We start from the raw sequence: 24,324 nt of genomic DNA, 5'->3' as shown, positions 1-24,324 counted from the left end.
TCTTTTGTTCCGTTTTTTTTTTTCATAATGTGATTAACATGGAAATATATTTAAAATGATCATATATGTATAACCTATATCCGATTACTTACTGACTTGGGGAAGGGGAGGTAAGGGAGGGAAGAAGAAAAAGAAATTTGGAATTCAAAATCTTACAAAAATGAATGTTGAAAACTATATATGTAATTGGAAAAATAAAATATTATTGAAATTCTTTTAAAAAAGTAAACACCCAGAAAATAATTCATGTGAAATCTTGGATGGACATATTAAGGAACAAAATATGCTTCTTTGTCTCTACATCATCGCTATCTAGGGTGGGATATGGAAGGAAAACTATAGCAATTAGTTTGGGCTATTAAATAGAGGATAGCATATGTGACCAGTGAAAGAGATGGGTCTTAAGGACCACGTGTGTTTCCCTAACCTATCTCAGAAATCTCTTGGATTTCTTTCCATTCCACTCTTATTTTCTGCTCAAAGCCATTATTTTGCTCCATGTTCCCACATTCTATCAGCTCTGAATGATGAATCCTCTGTGGCTACTCTATTGCGTCTTTCACCCAATATCACCCTTTTATAGAAGTCCAAATTCAAAATCAAAACCATGAAAACTTGGAATAGGAGAATTCTAAGTATTAGATAAGTATTATCTGCTCTGCCTCAAATCAACATTATATCCCTCTTCCTAGGTTTCCATGGCCTCACCTGTGGATGTGGCAAAGGCATACTACATAAATAGCAAATGTATCATTATTGACATAAAATTCTCTACTCAAACTGTATAGACAACTCTACTATTAAAGGACACTAAAGGGCAATCAAGGATTCTGGTGCATCATATAGAAGAGAGGAAAGGACATTTTTTTCAAATCTAAGGTAGCATACTGTAATCACAGAAATTTAAGAGTTAAAAGCCACCTATTGTCCAGTTTCACTTCACTCAATCATCAATTTCATAATTTCTTAAAGAACTTCATTTTAACAGAAATAGTCTCTCCTTAGTTACAACTTGCTATAACTATGATTTGCTTTTTAAATTACTTCTATATCTCCCAAAATGTATCCTATTATAAGAGGAAGGATTGGCAAAATTGGCAGCCTCAGCAGCTAGCCAATCAATACTGCTTACTCAAGAGCATTGAAGAATAAAATAATAGTTTTCTAATTGGGTGCCTTGTCACTAATCTCTTCTCACTCCAGACCCTCCTTCATGTGGCTGCCAAAATAATCTAATGCACTCTGAGCATGCCACTACTGTTTAAAAAAAAAAATTAATAATAAATCTTAGTTAATTCCCTATTGCCTGGAGCTAGAGAGTGAAATCAAACTTTTTATTTTTTTTAAAGGAATTTAAGAAACCTAAACTTGAGCTTCACTCCTAATTTTTCAGTTTTAAGTTCCAGGAAGACTGAACTATTAGCTGTTTCCTGAACCTGATCTTTCCCTTCATTCCCTATGAATTTACAAAGGTACTCCATTATATGTAGGCTGAGTCAGAAAAATAACACAACTTTGCGCTGCATTTTGGTTTCACAATAAGGCAAGCATCTAAATGTTTAAGTGCAAAAAGAAGAAAAAAGAATATTTCTCTACTAGATACCAGTATTCTAGTCATGCAAATTCCATATTTTTTGTATGGAATTTCAATTAAGAATTCAACAATTCAACAAGTATCAGTACTTAAAAACTCATGAAAATCACAGATGGAAATCTTTTTTTGTGTGGTTTGTTTATTTTTTAAAATTACCTCCTTGGGATTCATTGACACACGAGGGAAAAAAAAAATCCAATAGTACAATTACATTATAATTTTTGTGTGTTTGCCAGTTTCTTAGGATCCAGGATGGTGTCCAAAATTGATAGTCCTAGGTAGAAAATCTCTCCTAGGGCAAAATGTGAAGCCTCCCTGAATGTCCTGAGGGCCAGATAGGCTGCATTTTCCTCCTCAGGAAGTAGTATCCTTTTGTCTACTGCCATTAGTTCAAACTTTGACCATTATGTTCCATCTATTTTAGGAACCCAGTGACTAGCTCTCCACTATTTAGATACTTAATATTGGGTCATTTTTATTTAATTAAATTTAATGTTTAATAATTTAATTTAATAAAAAGTATTTAATTCATAGATTAACAAGGACAAGAACAAACAAACATTTCACACCATTGGCTCAGGGGCATAGTTCCTCCATATACTATCTTATGTCTTTGAGATGAATTAAGTTCTAATTTAGCTCAGCTGCCATGTAGCACTGATTTCCCCCAAGTCTATATACCAAAAAGACATTGCTGCTACCTCCTGTTGGACTTCAGCCTTGATAGACATTTCCAGTGATTGCTGTGTTCCTTAGGTCATCAGTGTTGAGCAGACTGCAGATTTCTATGGTCCATGTGGCAGGTTTTTAAAATTTGAAAGATTTGAGACTCTGAACTTTACATCACAGGGACTCTTATTGTGTTATGAGTAAATGAGTCATTTTGCTTTCCCAAATTCTAATATCTCAAAGAAGAGAGGGAGCCACAGATGAATCAAGTCCTTCTGTAGACACTGATAAGAATAGAAAAAGACTTTTCCCAAACTTGTGTTATATTAGTGGGAACCAGTTACAGAATGTCCACACACATGTACTTCTCTCACCCAGCATCATCATTCTCTTAGAAGCAGCTGCTTAGTGTCCTTTTTGTAGAGATGTGCCAACCCCATATTACATTATTATATTGCATATTCTCTTTATCCCTGTCTTTCAGAATCCTTCACTCCTATCAAAACCTAGTTCAGGTGCCAATAAAGTTTTTTTCTTATCTCCCTTGTTGAAATTATTTTATTCCTCATTAAATTCTCTCAGTGTTTTGTCTGGATCTTTTCTTTGCCTTTATCATACTCTATTCAGTCTTATTATATCTTTCTGTGTAAATCTCCAAGCCTCTTCCTCTAGTAAAATCTAAATTACGTGAGGGTAAGGACTGTGCCATTTTAATTTTCGTATTTTCATTAATGAATATGATGTCTTTCATATTGTTGACAATTTTAAAAAGAGTTTGTTAAATTGAACTAAACTGAATTGAATTGGAAAGATGAAAATAAACTACATTAGAAGAATATAAGACAGACTCAATATTTAAAAAAAAATCAATTCAATAGCAGAACTTCAGAGATCCTGTCAGCCAAAGCAAAAATCTTTTTTACAGGGATAAAGGCTTTTTCACATGTCAACAAAACCATATGCTAATTCATTTTACAAGAGAAGGTAAACAAATAAAAAGAAACATGGTGGCTCTATACAAAGTAATAAATTGTTACAAATCATAACATATAACATTGTTGGCAAATTCTATTTTTAAAAAGCCATACATGACCCAACTTGTCAGAGCACAGCCAGTCTTCAAACATGTCACAAAACACAGGTAAGGAATTATTTATATTATATTTATATTAATATTCTAATATTAATTAATTAATATTTATATTAATTTTTCTCTCTTTTGGATTGTGAGGAATCTGACAGGGTAAAAAAGTAAACTAACAAAAACTAATTCTATTGAAAAGGTATCAAATTTTCAATGTCCTAAAATCTTGAAGAAAAACTGTTGAAAACCTAAAAATTGTTTGATGACAACAATACCATTTAACTTTTAATTTGGATATAAGCAACACAGAATTGTGTTAACATCAAGTTCAAGTATGGTAACAAAAAGACAAACAAGAAAAACATCAAAACTAAGGCTTAAAGCATGTCAAAACGTTCTTTAATAGAGTTTGGCTTTGCATTTGATTTGAATGTATATATTTCTTTGTAAGATAAATTCCAAACAGAGACCTAACACCTATCTTGGTCTTATCTGTTTTGCTATAAATTTAATAACAGAACAGATAAATTATAAGTTTTGCTTTATTTTGAATTCACCAGAATTCTGTTGTGTTTTCTTAAGAATAAGAATCATTGAGAGGTTTCGTTAAATTTAGTATGTATCCTATTATAAGGATTTAGTTAAATTTTATGTATATCAGTTAGTATAAATGTATAATTATATATAAATGTATATTTATAAAATACATAAATTTAGTTAAATTTTATGTATAGTTTAGGCATCAGAAGAAAATTTTCTTTAGCAAAGGATTTTTAGTAACTGCAGAGTTAGGCCCAAACCTTTGATCCTTCAACAACAGAATTATAATTATAATTATGTGGCATAATTATAATTAGGTTATTGGTTCAATTAAATTATATCCATTCAACAGTAATCATAAGAAAAATGAAAAATTTAATCATTAGAAGTCCAGATTTTAAATTTATAATTAATAAAGATAAAATAATTAGCCAAGATTTACACTTTTTATTCAGATATTAGAAATGAAAAGACACAATCTTCTGGTACATAGTAAGTACAAAAATTGCATATTTTATCTAATATTAATGAGTTGTATAACGTAATATTTCAACATTCTGTAATTTCAGTATAGGTATTGGCTCCAATAACACTGATCATAATCTAATAGTTGGTTTTCCAGAATTATTGTGTCAAAAATATACTATATTTTTAGCTATAAGCTGACCTAGGGAGGAAGCTCTCTAAATTTAGCTACACTGTCCTTGGTAAAACAAAAACAAAACAAACAAACTCCCTTCCCCTCCCCCCAAACTGTATCCTGGGCATTTCCACCTCGGTAAATCCTACCAGCTGTCTTGACCTTTAAGAACTCAGGTGTACTTCCACATCATAAGATCAAAGGATTTGTGAAAAAGAATAATACAAACAGCTTTTAATATTTTTTTTTCAATGTGCTCATAGCCTTTCTCCCTTCCCCCCTCCCCTCCTCTTTACAGCATCCCTGATTATTTTCTCTAGGTACCTAATAAGGTACTTTGCAGCCTAAGTATTTTCACAATGTTATTTTCTTTTTTTCCTTTTTAAAGGCAGAGAGTTCAGTAAAGAAAATTAGTAGCTTGTGTTGGTGTAGGTAGATTGGATAGATCGATAATCAGACTCCCAGTGTTCGTGATGGGAATGCTATTATCCTCATTCCCTACAAGTAACTCAAAAGTACTTTTGTTTCCATCCCCAAGGAATACCTCCCATCTACTACCAAATATGGATAATGCTGTCAGTGACTGATCATTCACTTAAGTAAGCCATAGTTAAGAACGATATGTGAAAGTCAATCATGCAGATAGTACCTTAAGAGCTAGACAGTGGCAGATTTTCTAATCTTCCACACCCCTCTTCCCCCTCCCCCCCATTTATTATTGTTTTTTGTAATCAGATGATGGCCCATAATGCATTTACATTGAGATTACTCCCCTTTCCTCTCCGTTTCTACCTAGGATGGATCAGAAGGTGGGGGGCTGCAAGCGGCTGAATTTAAGGCTCTCAGCGGGGGGCGGGAGCTGCGGAAAACTCTTCAGGCTTAGGGGCTATTTTCTGCTGGAGTCCATGGACTCTGGGAGAGAAAAGAAAAATCCCTTCACTGCCACAGAGAAAGGGAGCTGAATCTCGTACTCTGGCGCCACCTTTCCCTTTATCCTTTTCCCGCCTGTTCACTCCTTTTCCCGCTTTCCTCCCCGCCTTTTTTGTTGCCTTTCCCCGCCTTCTAGTTTCATCTAATATCCATCACAGTGCGGAGGACGTGAGGGAAGGGTGGGAGGTCGGGGGAGCTATCTGCGCATGCGTCATCTCAGACCGACGCCCAACCCTGCAACTCCAGCTTCCCTTTCCCCTCCCCCCTACAATTCTCGTCTCCAGACCGCTTTAGTGCGCAGCCGCTCTGAATCTCCCTAATACTTAGTTCCTCTACAGAGCCCAGGGGAAGCGCGCACTTCTCGCTCTCCCTATTGGTCACTCTTGGGCCATGTGACCCAATAACCGTCAGACCCGCCGCCTCGGGAGTTTGAGAGGTCTCTCTCTGACTGCTGCTTGGCTACTGAGATGGCGGTTGGGGTGGATAGGGCGCGGCGGTTCAAAAGGTCCTCATAAAAATTGTAAACGGAATTTGACAAACAAAAACCAAAACCCGATCTCCTCCTACCTTTTGCTCCCTTTCGCTCAAAGTAAAGCTCCCGGGGAAGCCCACTTGATTATTTAAGGCTCTTACAAGTTCCTGCAGCCTTTGTCTATGTGGGTCGTTTCATCCTCAGCCTTTCTACGTTAGGAAAGCCTGTGTCTCTAGTATCTAAGTGTTTTCCATCCGCTCGTTCCCTGAAAAAAAGAGGGGGAAATAAGCCGCGTGCTGTCAGGAGCCTCCCTCTTTGAAAATGACTAATATTTCCTTTCATAGATGATCCTATGGTCATCCAAATGTTCATCCAGAGGATCCCAAAACTCATAAATAGAGGGCAGGAAATGAAAAGGGCAAGAATTTCTATACCAGGGAAGGAAAAAAAGCCTCTTGCAGTCGTTGGATGGGGACGATAGTAAATGAGGATAATTAAAATTTACAAACAAGGGCCTGCCTTGTGAAGAGTGCTTTTTAATATCATTCAATCAATACACTTATTCCGTGCTTTCCAAGTGCCAGGTGCTGTGCTGAGCACTAAAACACGAAGCAAAAACAAAAACCGTTTCTGCCCAGAAATGCATCGTTTTTTGCCAGAGACGAACAAAAGGGCAACACCTGCTCTAAAACGTGTGGATGGGGCTAGTGGATCTGCTTTCTTTTTAATCTAAAGCTATCCATAAAAGGTAAACCAAAGTCTGCTTTAAATTTTTTTTTTCAATTAATATTTTTCTCTTTCCCACATCTCCACTAGAAAAAAAAAGAAAAAAAAATAAACTCTTATAACAAATAATGCATAGTTAAGCAAAACAAATTCCCACATTGGCTTGTCCAAAAATCATCTTTTATTTCTCAATTGTGAATCCATCTTCTCTAAGAAAATAGCCTATTTCATCATCAGTCTTCAAATACTAGTGAATCATTTACTGTATTGATCAGTTTTCTTGTTTTTCTTCACTATGCTGTTATTCTAATACCATAATTTATTTAGCTGCTATTCTCTGTGGGTCCTGCTTTCTAGTTCTTTACCACTTCCAAAAGATCTGTTATAAACTTTTTTGTATATGTGCTTCCTTTTCTTCTTTGAATCCACTTTTGTGTGGCATAGAGAGATAAGATGAAGAACTTACAGGAATATGTGAATTCTTTTTCTGTATTTTATTTTCATTATTTCTGTGTTTCCCCTATGACCTGTATAATATGTGCAGGCCCATATTTACTTGAGCCTTGGCCAGCTATAAACATCTTTACTTAACCTGAGCTGATGACATTTATCAATATTTGACATTTATTGATATTTAGTCTATTAGCTTGACCACTATCTGCTTGATTATGTGCAGGTCCATATTTACTTGAGCTTTGGCCAGCTATATCTGAACCCTGATGGCCTGATTTCCTGTTTCCTAGAAATCAGGTGATTTCAGGGAAACAGAAACCTTCCATTCCAATCTCTTCAGATAGGAACAATTAATTAGATGCCTCCCCCTCCCCTTCTCAATGCTCTCTTACTTGTGATGTAATCTCTTGTATAAAAGCTGTATATCTTTACTACTCCTTTAGTCCTTCTACCTAGAGCTTTCTCTTTCCCTTATCTCGTGATAGATTATCTCGATAATCTATCAAAGATAGATTAAACCTCCTGAAGTTTAATAAACAATCTTTCTGCTTTCTATTTTGAGTAATCTCTGAGTAGTCATTTTGGGTAAGGGTCCTCTACATCCCTCACACTTTGGAATCCAAGGCTGCTTTTTAAAAAACAGTAAAGCATAAAACTCAGTTAATTGGTATTGGTGACTGGCTCCCCAGCAGCTTATAGGTTTTTAAATTTTATTTCTATTTTAAATAGAATAAATGAAGGAATCTTAACTTTTGAAATGAGTCATCCTATTAATTGATTCATTCTATTAATGGGTATTAGAAGAATGACTCATGGGTGGATCCCTTTTCTCCCCATCATCTCAACTATGCAAACCAGAATTTCCATTTGGGCCTTCTTTCTTTAGTTTTTGGCTGTGTTTGGAAATTCCCATGACCAATTTTCGCTGCTGTCATATTAGCTAGATAGCATTTATGTAGTGCTTTAAGCTTTGAAAAGCATGTAACATGTTATCTCATTTGATTTGATACCTTTCTGAAACCTCAGTTTCTTCTGATCCCATGTTATCCCCTTAGGGCCAGGTTCAAGTTGCCTTTCCAAAAGACAATTAGACAACCTAATTGTACATTGTGATTATGCAATAATGGGAGAAAACTAAAGAAGTTTTTTGGGTCCCTCTTTCCAGTTCCCACAATGTGTTTTTTGATCAAGCCTTTTGGAAATAATAATTTCACTGTTTTATTGGATTAAACTGTATAAAATAACCAAATGTATAAAACAGTACAGAAGAGCTTGTTGTAAAACCTTCTTAGCATCACTTGAAATGTTTACATTTTAATACTATATTATAATATATATCTATATCTCTATTAAAACATGCATAAATAGTATATATAAATAATAATAAATGCAGGTCTTCATGTCATATTTTAGGGATAATGATGAAAATGGTTTCTCTCAAAAATGTCAATCCCTAGTATAGGGAAAATATTTTTGTTGCTGTTATGAATAAAGAACTAATTTCACAAGTAGATATTACATATATATACACTTAGAATGAACATGATGATTTAATGGCTACAATTGATTTTTGTTTTAAGGTTTTTATGTTACCTATAACCTATAATAAGACAATACATCTATCTCTAATTTTAATTTCCTATAGGAAGAGACTGCTAATTCGCATTATACCATGCCTAATCTAAGGAAACTCCACATTTAATTATATAATTAATATCAAAACATCTTGATTAATTGGAATCTTTGAACATAACTTTTTTCTTCTGAACTCATTTGTTATCAGAAAGAGGTAAATGACAAAAAATATAATTTTGAAAATAATTTTAAGGTATGCTAATATTAAGTCCAGTGTGTAATTGGGTTAATTATAAAATATGTATATCTGTTCTGTGTAATTATAATTTGAGGTCATGATGAGTTTTGAGGCATATGGAATTTTAAATTATCTCTAGTATACTATGGCATGGCATAGTAAGTACAGGGTTAGTCTCAAAACCAGCAAGACCCAAGTTCAAGTATATATATCTCTTGACACCTACTGGTTATGTGACTATGGATAAGTCACCTAACTTCCTAGTAGACCAGGTAACTCTCCAAGACTGATTTACAACAATCAGTTGTAAAGATGCTAATTTGCTTTGGTAGAGAGAATTCCTTCACATGGGAGTTCCCTATTCTAATGAAATCATAAGTTCAGTCTTTATAGTATACCTACTAAGTTATATACTATATACTATATACAACTACTAAGTTACTACTAAGGTAACAAAAACTATTACTAAATGGATATTAGAAATATTTTCAACAGAAGTAGAAACATCAAGGCTCAGTAAATTATTAATGCTTAATTAAGCAAAAAGTCAAATACCAAAGAATTAAATTACCTAAAAACTCAATTATCTCAGCATTCCAGTTAATCAAGGTTTTACTATAAATACTTTTGGGAGATTATTGGGAGAGTGATGAGGGTCCATCTCTCCTATTCTCCAAAACAGTTTAATTGTCACTATAAATAACAGTTAGATGATTTTCTAGACATTAAAAGCATGTCTCAAATTTCAGTCAATATAAGTTTAAAACTTAACATAACAAGTTACAATCTACCCCCACAGGTGATTATACTCTTTCTCAGCTGAGAGACAACAGTAGCTGTATCTATGATGAAGAGGAAATGTTACAGAGATTGGCTTTGCAGCTGAGATGCACTGGAGATGGAATCAATAATAGCGTGGTTCAAGAGGTGAGATATTATATATACCATCCCTAATAGTGCTACCAAGTAGATAGGGAAATTAAATGAAGAGAAAATGTCACAAAAAATTGGGGTCATTTCCAGGAACTACTTAGAAAAACTGCTTTGCTGAAATTTTTAGAAATTTTACAAAAAGTGCTTTGTTGAAATTTCCTTCAACATGAAGAGAAAGCCATTTTACATAGCTATAACCTTCAAACACATAAATAATTACTCTGAGACAGACCTAAGTTTCATCAAACCCAGTAATCTATCTGACAAGAGATATCAAGGGATATATTTTGGAAAGAAAGCCTTGATCATCTTATTAATAATAGCTAACAAAGTTAAAAATATTATCCTCACAACAACCCTCAGAGGTAAGGGCTATTATTATCCCCATTTCTACAAATGAGGAGATTGATGCAGAAAAAAAGGTTTAAGTGATTTGTTCAGGTCACACAAATCATGCTAGATTTGAACTCGAGACTTTCTGACTTTAGAGTCAACACATTTGATTCACTATGTCTCCTAGCTGTTTTGTCTTTTGTAAATGATGTGCAAAAGATAAGAGACATAACCTCTAAACCATCTAGTTTCTGTTAATAACCTGCTATGGATCTGTGGATAACTGTTGTTTTTATTTGATGTCTTGGGTTGATGAACTCATAGATGATATTTTTTCCTTCTCTAAACTGCCTCTTTGTGGGAGAATGGAGGGAAATGATAGCATCACTTATCTATCACTGTTCAACTCAGGAATGTCTTTTCTTTTTCTTATTTTTTAAATTGGTGGGATTATATGTTTCCTTGCCATATACAATATAGAACAATTTATTGAGTGACATCTGCTTCCTTTTATGGCTTAGCAAATCTAGTTTTCTAAAGCCTGTTATTTCCCAATAGGTACTATACCCACAATTCAGGTAAGGTGGTGACACCTGACCTTATGCTTTATTGTTGTTCTAATAGCTGGCTTCCAAAAATTAATCAACAAGCATTTATTAGGTGTTGAGCACTGGGGATCCAAGAAAGGCAAAAAGTAGCCTTTCCTCTCAAGAATTTACATTTTAAAGAGATAAAATATCATATATAAATTATATATTTATATATGTATAATATATATACATATATATATATATGATTTACTATGAAAAGGGTTGAGTCAAAGAAAATATAGCATTCTTTCAGTTGCTTTCCTGTTAAAATAGAATTCTTTGATAAAAGGTAAGCATAAGAAATTTATCAATCCTATATTAATATTAAAGTTGTTGTTGCTCATTTCAATCTATGTACAAATCTTGGAATACCAAAATTGAAGATCTTGTGCTCACTTCTTCCATTTTTGCTCAAATGTTACTCACTATCAAGTTTGGCCTCTAATTTGGCCATGTTTAGTCCTGTGATATCTACTCTGATAATTAGTCACTTAATCTATTCTTCCTCATCCTTGCAATATGACCTGCCTCGCATCTTTTTGCAGGCTAGACTACTTCCAACACACCTATACTTGTCTTTTATATAGTTTCTCAAATTTTTTATGGAATTACATATATTTCTTTCCATTTACTGAATCTGAAATTCAAAGTTTTAAAAACAAATGTAAAAATGGTTTTATATATAACTGGAGAAAATAAAAATATTAAATAAAAGCACACACACAAAAAACTCTCATCTTCCTTCAAGATTCAATTTCAGGTCACCTCTATGTAATCTTCCCTGATTCCTCATACTTACTTGTTACTGCTCTTTCCCTTCTCAAATTCATATAGCTAGCTAACTATGGATAGCATTTTTATCATAAGTCATTCAGAGCAGTCTTGGATCATTGTATTGCTGAAAATAGCAATCATTCACAGCTGATCATTCCACAACATTGCTCTTACAACATAGTGCATTTCATTTTCCTTAAATTCATGGAAAACTTTTCAGGTTTTTCTGAGAGTATCCTGCTCATCATTTCTTATGGAACAGTAATAATGCATTTATAATTACATACCATATTTTATTCATTCCCCAATTAATGGGCATTCCTTCAATTTCCAATTCTTTGCCCTGAGAAAAGAGCTGTTATAAAGATTTTTGTACATATAGGCCCTTTTCCTTTAAAAAAAAAAAATTCTTTTGGGATTCATGCCTAGTAGTGGTATTGTTAAGTCAAAGGATATGCATGATTTTATAGCCCTTTGGGTATAGTTATTTTTTTGATCATTTATCAATTGAGGAATGGCTCTTATTTTTTATAAATTTAACTTGATTTTTCTTACATTTGAGAAATTAGCCCTTCATCAGAGAAACTTGCTTCAAAATTCTTTTCACAATTACTATTGCTAAATGTATTCTTTTTTCTCTCTCCTTTCACACTGTCCTTCCTCAAAAGTGTTTTGCTTTTGACAATCTCCTCCCCCAATATGCTCTCTCTGTCACCCTTCCTTGGAAGATAAAAATTTTAAGAAGAAATGAGAAGGGAACATGGGAGAGGTGGCTTATGTAAATTTAGGAGGTGACATTCCTAATTCAGGAAACAGCTATTAGTCCAGTTTTGTTGAAACTGAAGAAAGTAATGTAAGATAAAGTTGGGGAAAGGTAGGTTGTAGACTATAGCCACAGAATGGAGAATTGCCAATCTCAAGAGTTTATAGTTTCTTTTTCTGTGACTTTAAGAAAAAGAAAGCCTTCTTTATGACTACTTTCTATTCTTCATAAGAAAGAATTTGTTATCTTCTCAGGTCCCTCATTCAAAAAAATCATTCGTTCATTTATTCACTCAGCTATAGAGATAGAGCATTTCTGCACTGGCTAGAGGCTTAAAAACAAAAGAAGTAGATTAATGTTTTAGTGGTAGATATTTGTAATAAAAGAAGGAATGCAACACAGATCTTTATCTCTTGTTGTTGTTGTTGTTTTGGGCCATATCTTCCTTTGCAAAGCAATCTAAAAAATTAGAAATAAAGTTACTTTAATTGCTCTGGCCTCCATACAAATCTTGAGATTTTAGGCAGCAGAGTCCCCAAAATGTTTTGTAGACTCAGGTTTATAATCAGGTTTTTAATATGAATTACAAGAACATTTTTAATTCTAAATCAATAAATTTTCTGGTACCATAGACTTTTATCAATCTCAGCAAATGAGAGGATAGTTTTAACCTAGGAATATTCTTTTGATTTTCATTATTAGAAAGTTTTCTAGATATTATATTTTAATGAATTAATTTTATTAATTTTAATGAATGAGAGAAGTCTAGTGGATGGCCCTGAAGATCTGAAGCCCAACAGATGGTAGCAGAGATCAGCTTAGAGACCATAAGAGAAGTACAACAATGACAAAATAATATTTAATAAGAGTATGGAAAAGTGACACCTAAAAGATAGTAATACAATGTCATCAGAAGTATATGTAGTGAATATTCAACTCATACTCTATGCAAGTCTATAGATGTCATAAGAGGATGTCAACAGTAATATATGAGTTGTGAATTGCCTCTGCTATATGTACATCCTGATCCCATGTATTCCCTCTGTATATGCATGTATTCCCTTTATGGTTTATAAACCTTAAACATGTTTATCCTGGTCATATAGGTTTCTGACATATATATCTTTTTGCTTGGGTCCTCTATGAGTATCTAGTGTCTACAATATGTTCCCGAATCACATGTGTTCTTTCTATGAATGGCTTTAAAAGTATATCTGGGGGCAGCAAGGTGGTGCAGTGCCTAGAGCACCAGCCCTGAAGTCAGGAGGACCTGAGTTCAAATCCGACCTTAGACTCTTAACACTTCCTAGCTGTGTGACCCTGGGCAAGTCACTTAACCCCAATAGCCTCGGGGGGGGGGAGGAAAGTATACCTCATATATAATATATTTGCAGGTATGCATGTATATATAGATCTTCCCTTATAACTACTTATTTTTCTGTTTGATAAAATATCTTTTATTTTTAACTGTGTCTTCTAGATGGCCAGTACAAGTAAATACATTGATGGGGTGTATTAGAATATGGTTTCTTGAGCTATGATTCACAAAATCTCTACTTGTGCTAGTGTGCCCTAAATTCTACATAACAGAAATGTCTTGAGCTTTTGCTATTTGAAAAACACTTTGTTAACTGCATTGTAAATAGTCAACTCTATGACTAGTGTGGATTCCCTTTTTTCTTTTGTAAATAGCATTTATATAGTGCTTTTTAAAGTTTACAAAGTATTTTATAATCTCATTTATCTCCTTTAATTCTCACAACAGATCAATGAGATGGGTGCTATAATTATCTTGATTTAACAGATGAGGAAACTGAGGAAGAAGTTGAACAACTTGCCAGCTCACACAACTAGTAAGATATCTGAGGGAAGATTCAAAGTCAATTTTCCATTTCCAAATATAGCACTCCATCTACAATGCTACCTATTTTAAGGGAAAATGGAAGTTCTTTGTTGGTCAGAATTATCTGTATTATTCATGTATATAGAAATGCTTTTTGTATGGCAAAATGGCAATGGTGTTATGCAATTCAATAGAACACATATTAAGCTGGAAATACTTTTAAGCATTGTGCCAGGCTCTGAAAGTACAAAAAAAGAATCAGCTCTGTCCTTAGAGAGCTTACAGTCTAATGAGCATGAAGATACATAATCACAAATCACAAAGGTAATTATCACTAGTATAACATAAAGAAGTTTGGGGCACACCTAAATAGTGCAATGGATAGAGTAACAGCTCTGAAGTCAGAAGGACCTGAGTTCAAGAAATCCAACTGCAGACACATAATATTTATTAATTATATAATTCTCGGCAAGTCAACCCAAATTGCCTCATAGAAACAAAACAAAGAAGTTTGGGCAACTTTCTATAAGATATGTAGAGATAAATTCAGAGGAAAGTGAGTCAGAGAAGGCTTTTTGGAAAAAAAAAAAAGTGGTGTCTGAATTTGGACCTAAATGGAGGAATTTCAAGAGTTTTTTTTATGTTTAACTTAGAGGGTGAACAGTTTTAGTTTAGGGGAGAACAATGGTCAGGGAATGGCTCCGTATGATTGAAAAATAAAGTACATGAAGGAGAGAGATGTGAGGTGAGGCTGGACAGATAACTTGAAGCCGTGTCATATAAATTGTGCCTCAGAACCTTAATTTTAGGTTTACGTGGACTGGGTTCAGTATGGAGTGTAGGGGTTCTCCTAAATCTTTGATTCATTTCCCAGGAAAATGTAAATGGGTGTTAGACCAACGTGAAGCATTTAAACTTCATTAAATATAGGATAGTCTTTATTTTACTTGAAAGAAAATAGGAGACATAAAAGCATCACACTAGAGTCCATAAATATCATTTGATCAAATGATAAAAGTTTAGAAACTAATCTAGATTAAGAGATGAAGGATTTTGGCTTTGAGGTAGTGTGACAAGGCCAGTCAAATCAACCTGTTACTGGATCAGAATTACTTTAGGATAAGGGATCTGTCCTTCATAAATTTAGCCTTTTTATGCTTTTATTCTGTTTTGTTGTTCTCTTAGTTGCCTAATAAAGATCTTTTGAAAAACAAAAACAATTGTATCTCTGCTGAACAAAGAAAAAAAGTGAAAATTCAGAATTGGTAAAATTCCCTTAAAATTGGTAAAAGTCCCTTAAAAAAGTCTGAGGGTAGAAGGTTGGTCCATTATAAATTTATTATTGTTCTATGGTACTTGGATTCTTTCTTTTTTGCTCCTTTGAACCAGAAGCTCCTGATTTTGGCTATAATGTTCCTGGAAGTTTTCATTTTGGAATATCAAAAAGAGTTGTGAATCTTTTCTATTTCTATTTTGCCCATTAGTTTTAGGAGATACAAGCAGTTGTCTTTTAAGATTTCTTGAAATATGTCTAACCTCTAGCTTTGATTTGACATTCAGGTAATGTAATGATTTTTAAATTTTATTCTCCTCAATCTGCTTTCCATTTACTTCAATTTTTTTTATCTTTCTGATTTTGTCTTAATATTTCTTGTATTATGAAGTCATTGACCTTTATTTGGCACATTTCTAATTTTCAGGTTGTGTATCTTTTGTGCAAAGCCGCTAATCCTTTTCTGATTCTTCCATAGTTCTCATTTTCTAATTTTTTTCTTTTACTAATCTCATTTCATTTGTAACCACCTCCCTTCATCTCTTCTAGGAATTCTAATTTAATTTGTTTCATTTGTGGGTTGTTTGGTTATTTGTTTTGAAGCTTTGCTTGGAGATGTTTTGGAGTCCTCTTCTTCTGGGTTTTATGTTTTGAATATAGCTGTCACTATAATAGCATCTTATAGTAGAAATTTTTTTGTTGTTCATTTTCCTAGACTAGTGTCTGACTTCACATGAGGGTCAGGCTCTGTGCCCTTTTGAAGGGAAAGCCTAGGTCAGTCTTGTTGCTGCTCTCTTTGGTACTGAGTATTGTATTATTATAGATCACAAGGACAGCTTAGGTTGGGTCCCTGCAAGCTTTCAGTATTTCCAAAGTAATCTGATCCAGGACAAAGTCCTGTCCCGACCATCAAATTAGTTGTGCAAGTTCCTGATCTGAGTCTGTGAGTGAACACCACCAGACTGCTGCTGAATTTAGCCTCTATTGACTAGTTGGGGAGCTCTGCTGATATCAAAACAGTGAGTTTTCCTTTGGTCCCTGCTTAATTCCTCTATAGGCTGCAGATTGGACCAGAAGTTGGAACTGATATCCCACTTTAGTCCTGGCATCTGAACCATACCATTACTAATTGCTTCTGAATAAGCTCTTCACTAAGTGTACCACCTGGAGCCTATTATCTCTTTTGCCCCAAAATGCTTCCTTAGTAGGCGTTAGCCTCAGATAGCCTTGGATTTGTGACCTGGGATCTAATAGTGGACAACAAAACATCTGTTGCCATTGCAGTGTCCTCTTGTCCTAATGCACAATCTCTCTCTGTGCTGTGTTTCTCACTGTGGCTATGCCCCAACCAGACCCCATATCTAGTGTCCATAAACTTCCCTTTATGCTGAATTAGGCTGGAAAATAACTCATAGTGACTCTTTCTTGGATTTGGTCTAGTGAATTTTCTAGGTCTGTTTAGGGGGAGGATTATTTTCTAGGTCTGTCTCGGGGAGGAGAGCATGCAATACTTCCTGCTAATCCTATCTGGGTTCTACTTCTTTCTATTACTATTACTTTTTCCTGCCCTCCTAACTTTGCTCCACCCCCAAAGCAAACAGACATAATTGTATTCTTGTATTCTTATCCTGTCCTCTCTGATAACCAAGTCTTTACTATATAATTTCTTTCCTTGAAATGACTTCCCTATACTTTTTCTTGAAGTTCCTCCCTTCTTTTAAGATCCAATTCAAGTGCCTTTTCTACTAATCATCAGAATCATAGGATCATAGATTTAGAACTGGAAGACAAATTAAAGGTCTTGAAGTTTCTGCCCCTCTCCCACTTCTGTATTTTACAGATGGGGACCCTGTGCCCAGGGTCACACAGCTAATGTTTCAAGGAGGATTTGAAACCTGATCCCACTTGATTCTATGTCCATTGCTCTATCCATTATAACATGTTGCCTTCCCCCTCAAATGATTTCTCCCTCTTCTAATTTCTCAAAGCATTTGCCTAGATCTGTCCTTTGTACTCATCTCACTCTCAATTGTATCAAAGTTGTTACAAATGATGTACCTCTCCCCATTAGATTATACATTCCTATATATTCCTTGAAAGCAGAGTACATGAGATAATATATATGTATATATAAATATATAAACATATATATGTATATATATAAAAATGGCTTTTTAACCTTGGAGTGTTATATACATGTTAACTATACTACTATTATTATCAATCTTTTATATTCATATCCTATAATTTGTATGCCTATATTGCAGATGCTTAATGAATAAATATTCTATAATACTCATTTACCACTTATCATTTCTGCTTTTTCCTTCAGAATGTATATAATATATTTTCCCAACTAAGTGGTAAATTCCCTTAGGGCAGAGTTCACATTTTATCTTTTGATTCAGGTTCCTTTCCTAATTTTAAGTAGTAAATGAAATTCTGAGCATAATTTGTTGACTTGGGGAAACAATGTACACAATTCAGGAATAGATCAGACATGCCACCACCAATGCAATAACTATTCATTTTTCATTAAATATTTTTCCTTTAGCTTTTCTTATAATTGATCCTATTATCTACTTAAAATTTATAGTGTAAATAGGACCTCACTTTATTTCCACAAAATCTAAATCTTAAAATTAGTATCGATAACAATGCTGAGATTATTTAATGTGAAATTTTATTTTTACCAATTTTTGGACATTTGGGACATTTTTCTTGAGTATGTTTAGTACCTTGAATCAGTATGTTCATTGTCAAAATGGAAATCTTTTTGAGGAGGAAAGGAAGAGTAAAGTTTCCAAATTTCCAAGTGATTTTTAAATAGAATCTAATTTAAAAATCACAATAAATTTGGGTTTTTGAAGAAATTTATTAATCATAACTGAAGAAACTTATTATTGTAACAATAAGATTAATATTTATTATTATACTGAATTTCTAACTCAATGCTCTTGTCTTTTTACAGGGTCTTCAACTAGAAGATGTCAGAGATACGTTGGCTCATTTTGTCTTATTCTTGCTTAGAAAAGCTCATTCGGTTTTGAGATTCTTTTTGGCTAGGCGTCCAGTGTAGAACAAAAGTTCAAATTTAAGCTACTTTTTCTACTTTTTAAGACACACAAGTTCCCTTTACTGAACTGTAAAACCCTGGGGATAAAGAATGCACCGTGTTGATCTTCCTATCTCCCCGAGGAGTTTGTATATAATAGATACAGAGAAAAGGAGCATTTTGGTATGTGTCAGTGATATGAATTCTGGAATTGTAGTAAAATCTCAAGTTTAAATTCTGGCTGTGATACTGCCATGGGGATCCTGGGCAAGTCACTGAACTTCACTGAATCTGTTTCTGTATCAATAAAATGACACTAGAAAATGTCAGCTTCAGAGATGAACAGCAACTGTGAGAGCAGAATGAAATTACAGAGAAGTCAAAGAGCACAGTCAGGAGACTGAGCTGTGAGAAGTCTTCCAACAATGATGCAACTTTATAAATCTGAATTGTCCAAGGAAAATCTCAATTTTTGACACTGTTGGATGGGAGGAAATGGAGAATAGTTTTACTTGGTTTTCCCTTGTTTTGTACTTCACTGTTCTGTTCTAAATAAATGCTTTGTTATTTAATTTATGGCTTCTGCTTGGTTTCATGTTAGAAAAGACAGTATATTTGAGCACATTTGCAAATTTTGTTTACCCCAAATGTCCAAAATTGGAACCCAGGTCCTTTGTTATAGCTGCAAGATGGCTGGTGTATATGTGGTTAGATGGTACAGAAATCCACAGTTGTTTGGTTATATAGTATAGATAAAACTTGGATAACTTGGTCAGAATAGAAGGGTATGTATGCAGAGAACCGACTGGATTGAAGTGTGGGAAGCATGATGTGTTGGCACCTATAATTTTTTATATCTTGGCTCTTAGGTTGGTAATGTTATGATATTCATGTGTGTATTGATCAAGTTCATGTCTCATGGTGCTATTCTATTTGCCTTTTTTATCCACATCCTTTCTACCTCTAGCCTGCATCAGAATCAGGAAAGCAAACAGTGATAACTTTGATCAGATCCACTCTGGTAATGCTTATCAGAATGTACTATTCTTGTTTCTATTCTTAGAGCCGAAGGAAGCTTAGATGACAAGATAAATAACTAAAGACTTGAAAGTAAACCCATTGTCAAACAAGAACAGTAAAAATTGGAAAATAAGATTTAGAACCAAGAAGTGAAAGAAATCAAATGGGCTTGTAGACTTCATATTTCTCATGAACATGTCCTTTAAAAAGAGAGAAAACAAGAAATGAAAAACATAACCAAAAAATTAACCTGTCAGTTAAAAATATGAATAGATTGTCTGAATTGGTTAATTAGAAGAAGGGTCAAAACGAACTTACCAAGATAAAATGAGAAGGTTCTCTGTGTCATTAAAGCACACCCTGCTCCAATCTCTCTTCAGTCTACCGATTCCCAAAGAAATTGACTTTGGCTAATACTGTTTTCTAGTTTAAGTTTTAAAATGCACTGCAACTTTTGCGACACCTTATATTTGTAATACACTTTTTGTAGTAGCAAAGTACTAAAGATGAATGCCCATAAGCTGTGGAATGGCTAAACGAATTGTGGCACATGAATGTAAAGGAATATTACTGTGCCAAAAGAAATGATGAATATGGTATTAGGATCATATTCCATAGAGCTGGAATGAACCTTAGAGGCTATCCTCCATTCTCCCCTCCCAGAACTGGTGCTATGAGAAGCTAAGGGAAAGAATACAGAAAATCATGGAAAGATTTTAAATTGTAATAGGTTAAAATTGCACCTTTGGGACCTTTGGGATACCCTGTATTTTGAGACTAATTTTTTCAATCTTTGACATCCTTGGAACATATGTTTGCCAGTCTGGGTCAAAAAGAATGGACAGTTGAGTCATTTTCTTAATATAATAATAATGGCAACCATTCTTCTCCCTCCCCAACCCCCACTGCCTAAAGACCAAGTGTGTTAGATTGTATCTCTCTGGCAGGATTCTCTGTAACTATTAAAGGGATTGAGGTCTCTGCCAGTGGTTTAAACTTCAACTGATTGTGTTCACCCCAGTTTTAGGAGTCCACTGCACTCTATTCCTAATTAACCATTAAGAATGTTCACTGAAATGGTATATCAAGAAAAATCATACAAACACTCCCCCCAACACCTGAGTGACATAATCTTCCCTTTCACAATATGTATCCCTACCCCAATCATGGGGGAATTTGGTTCACAGCTTAATTTAATTCCTATATAGATTATTCCAAATTCTGAGTCTGGAATCCCTCTAGTTTTAGCTCTGGCAGCCTAGTTTCTCTGGATTTCCCTGATAGACTGACATCAACATACAACCTGATCACCATGTCTTGAGTTGAGATTGAGTTCCAATTTACAACCAGAATTGAAAAGGACAAATGAAAGGAAATTAAGCCTCAAGCCTGTTTCTTGAGACCACAGAGCTTAAAAGGAAGCGGGCTGAAGGTGGCCCCTCCCATATCTAGCTCAGGGCATGGCACCTAAGTTTCAGGAAACAAGATTGTCATCCTGCTGGATACTGCTGGAAAGAACAAGACTGTCTCAGTCTGTCATTTTAATGATACAGCCTGGTTTGGCTACATAACCAATGGAAAAAAAGCTATTCCTGCCTACAGGGTAAGGAAATACAAGATATCTTTTCCAAGAAGTATCTCCTACACGAGTGTCTCCATCTTAAATGATCTGAATATGAGAAATAGTCCTGTACTATTTGCACAATTCTAAATCGCTGTTCAGTGTCATTAGACCAATTTATAGCTTTGCCTGCGGGGTTTAAGTGTGCCTCTCTTTCTACGATCCTTCCAACATTGACTATCCCTTTTGTCATTTTTCCCAATTTTCTGGATGTGATTGGAAACTTCAGAATTGTTTTTATTTCCATTTATTCTATTCTTAGTGATTTGGAACAATTGTGTAATTAATAGTTTGCATATCTTCTTTTGATACGTATTTGTTCAAAATCTTTGGCCATCTGTTCATGAATGACTCTTAGGCTTTTATATCTGTACTGTGCTACACTGGGGAACCAAGATATAGAAGGTGAAACAATCCCTACTCTGAAGAAGCTCACGTTCCATTAGAATGTAACTTAAATTCAATTCAATGTAATAATATTGGCTCAGTCAAAATGCTCAGAAGAGCATTTTAAGTAACATGCTCTTCTGTAAAAGAATATTTTATAATTGTATCTATCCATGATGATTATGCCTTGGTAGATTGATAAGTTAATTTTTTTGTTTTATTTTTTAGCAATTTAGTTGTTTTTGTAGCAATTTTGACTAAAACAACTTTCTATCATTTTCTATCATTTGCTATTTTAGAAATGATGTAAATATTGTGGATTTATTTTGTATCTTGCTCCTTTCCTGAAGCCATTCTTTGATTAGTTTCTTTGCTGATTCTCCAGAATCTTCCAAGTTGTGTTATCAGTAAATAGGAATAGTTTTGCCTCCTCTTTGTTTATGATTATCATGCCTTTAATTTTTTCTCTTGTATTGATATATTATTACCATTTCTAGAACTATATTAACATTAGAGAAAGGGGACACCCTATTTTACTCCTATATCCATTGTGAAACCTTTAGTGTTTCCACATTAGATATAATGCTAACTTTGGTTTTACTTATATACTTTTAAAATAATTTTTAAACCGCCTTTCTATGCCTATGCTTTGTAGATTTTTTTTTTTTAGCGGAAATATTTTGTATTTTGTCAAAGGCTTTTCCCCCTACAGTTAGTGATATAATTATGTGTCTTGGTGTGGTTTTAATTTTAATAGGATTCATTAAATTAAATGCTTTCCCCAATGTTGAACTATTGTTGTGTCTCTGGTATATAGCCAACTTAATCATGCTGGAGATTTTTTTAATATATTGATGTATTTTTTCCAGTATTTTATTTTAAAATTGTGAATTGAGGTACAATAGACAGAGTGCTTGACTTTAATAATAGGAAGACTTTAAATCTTTTTAAATTTGAAGACTTTCTCATATAACCAGCTATAGAATTATCTGTGGCCAAGTCATCTCTCAGCTTCAGCTTCCTCATCTGTAAAATGGGGATAATAATATCACTTCTAAAAATTACTCTCAGGTTCAAGTGATAGAATATATGAAAGTTCTTTGTAAACTTTTGTTGTAAACTTCTTGTAAACTTAATTTCCCCTAGAGGTCTCATTTTCTTTTTTTCTTTGATGAGGAATATGGACAGAGATTCAATCACAGCAATTGAAGTCATAGGAACAGTTGGGAACCCAAGGAAGAAAGAAAAAAACAAGGACACAAAAAGTATTTTCTGCCTTCAAGGGAATCAGAATCAGATTGGGAAATCCAAAACACATAGCAAGGCTATGTCATCCTGGAGACACTCTAAATGTTTGAACACCTCTCTCACTTCCCAATACAGCTTCAGATGGGTGGGGTAAAGAAGGGAGATAAGAATCAAAACAATAATCAAGATGATTATTTCCTTAGTACTCACTTACTTTTAAATTCCTTGCACTCTGATTTCTGACTTTGTCACTCCACTGTCTGAAAGGTTAATAACAATCTTCTACCTTTAATTGTGTGATCTTTTTCAATCATCTTCTTCTTTGACTTCTCCATATCTTTTGATAGTCACCTTCCTCTTGACTTTTCTCTTACTTTATTGACCATTTCTTCTCAGGCTTATTCATTTATTCATTCATTTGTTTGTTGTTTGTTTTTTGTTGAATCATCACCTTTTTTTTTCTTTCTACATTCTCTCCCTTGGGGATCTCATCTGTTTCCATGGTTTCCATTATTTCTATACATTTGACTCCCAAATCTATATGTCCATATGGCAGTAAGCCCTTTTCTGAACTCTAATCCTCCACAATTCCTAAACTGTTTGCTTGCTGGATATTTCCATTTGGATATTTTGTCCAGCAAACATTTATTAAGCACCTACAACATGCCAGACACTGTGCTAAATTCTAGAGATACAATTAATAAGAAGAAAGACAACTCCTGCCCTCAATGAACTTATATTCTAAAGGAGGGAAAAACACACAAAATGAAGTGGGAAAACAAGGGTAGGAGTTAAGGAGATGGAATACCAGGTGATAACCAGCATGGGAGCATCTTTTTCCATGAGTTGATACCAGGTAGAGCAGCATATGCAAAGCAGAAAGATCTGAGAGTCTAGTTTCAGTCCTCCATAAAGGAAAGCACTGGGAAGAGTCTAGTTCTCTTTCCTTTCACCCTCAAACACAAAGGAGGTGAGGCTGAGGGAGGTAAAGTCAAGACATCATGGTAGTGAGTTTAAAAGTGATGACGTCTTATACTATGGAGCTGAAACCAAGCAAGTCAGGAGACGTCTTAAATGAAACTTATTTTTCCCCCCAGTAAATTTATCCATCCTCCAAAATTCTTATCTGTTGAGGTTACTATCCCCTTTCAATCATCTGATTTGTAATTCAGTAGTCATCATAGGTTCATTACCCTTCATTCCTTCCTCACACTCAGTAAGTTGCCATGTCTTGTTCATATTTCCACAACTTCTATTCAACTCTCTCAACTCACATGGCCATCCCCCTAATTCAGGTCTTCATCAGATCTTTCCTGTACAATTGTAATAGACTACTAATTAATCTCTTTATTATTTTAATCTTTTCCCTCTCCAATTTTTCCTCATAGCTACTTAAATTATCTCCCTAATATATACATCTAATCATACCACTTCTTAAACATTTTTATTATTTCTATGGTAAAATTCAAAATCTTCACTGGTATTTTATACACAATCTGGCATCTATCTGCCTTTCTAGTCTTATTTCACATTATTCTCTGGATTTAAGTCAAACTGGACTAT

At 34.2% G+C, this 24,324-nt stretch overlaps 1 long non-coding RNA gene across 1 annotated transcript; it reads left to right on the top strand.

Moving 5' to 3' along the window:
- Window positions 1-5,816: 5,816 nt before the first annotated feature.
- LOC127559212 (uncharacterized) lies at window positions 5,817-19,057 on the top strand. The gene is made up of 3 exons (XR_007953086.1): window positions 5,817-6,677; window positions 9,721-9,848; window positions 18,402-19,057. It is a non-coding gene; the product is annotated as an uncharacterized LOC127559212 (long non-coding RNA).
- Window positions 19,058-24,324: the final 5,267 nt, after the last annotated feature.

The sequence above is a fragment of the Antechinus flavipes genome, chromosome 4, assembly GCF_016432865.1.
Source record: "Antechinus flavipes isolate AdamAnt ecotype Samford, QLD, Australia chromosome 4, AdamAnt_v2, whole genome shotgun sequence".
Lineage (NCBI taxonomy): Eukaryota > Metazoa > Chordata > Mammalia > Dasyuromorphia > Dasyuridae > Antechinus > Antechinus flavipes.
The sequence above is the reverse complement of the archived record's forward strand: the minus strand, read 5'-3'. Positions and strand labels throughout refer to the sequence as shown.